This window comes from Etheostoma spectabile, chromosome 6 (assembly GCF_008692095.1).
Source record: "Etheostoma spectabile isolate EspeVRDwgs_2016 chromosome 6, UIUC_Espe_1.0, whole genome shotgun sequence".
Lineage (NCBI taxonomy): Eukaryota > Metazoa > Chordata > Actinopteri > Perciformes > Percidae > Etheostoma > Etheostoma spectabile.
The window spans coordinates 2,673,114-2,673,703 of NC_045738.1; the positions used below are offsets into that span (position 1 = coordinate 2,673,114).

General features: G+C 38.8%; 1 protein-coding gene across 2 annotated transcripts in view; it reads left to right on the top strand.

Moving 5' to 3' along the window:
* Nucleotides 1-590, top strand: part of dnah5 (dynein, axonemal, heavy chain 5) — a 120,223-nt gene that overhangs the window by 57,373 nt on the left and 62,260 nt on the right. The gene's annotated exons all lie outside the window — the stretch shown is intronic.

Consider the following 590-nt stretch of genomic DNA (forward strand, 5'->3'; position numbering starts at 1 on the left):
CAGCATTCTGGATCAGCTGGAGAGTCTTAAGGCACTTATTTAAGCATCCTGATAATAAGGAATTACAGTAGTACAGCCTGAAAATAACAAATGCATGGACTACTTTTCCAGCGTTGTTTTGAGACACAAAGAAAGATAAAAAGAGAAACATTCCTGCATTAGGGAGAGGAAGACGAGTGCCAGGACAATTGTGTCTCTGTTTCCCTTTTTTCATAAACCCCGCATTCTGTCTCTGCCTGATGTGAGTCAAGTGCAGATTTGAGCCGTGTATGCTCAGATTTAATCAGTTTAGGGCATAACCGCCATGAAATAATAAACTGTTCTCATTACAAACAATAAAAGAAGATGGAAATCATTTCAAAAACGTCTTAGCTAGCTATGATTGTTTGATTGCTAACGTTCAAGTGACAGCCTTTGTTGTGTTTTGATTGCTAACTTGTAGCCAACAGTGAACAAACTTTGTTATGTAGGTCATTACAGAAGTCTCTCGTTATCATCTTGTAGGCTACTTATCGTAAAGTTTCGCATGAGCAACTCAAATCTGCACTCGACTTACATCGGGCAATGACACATTCTATAAAGCTACTCTG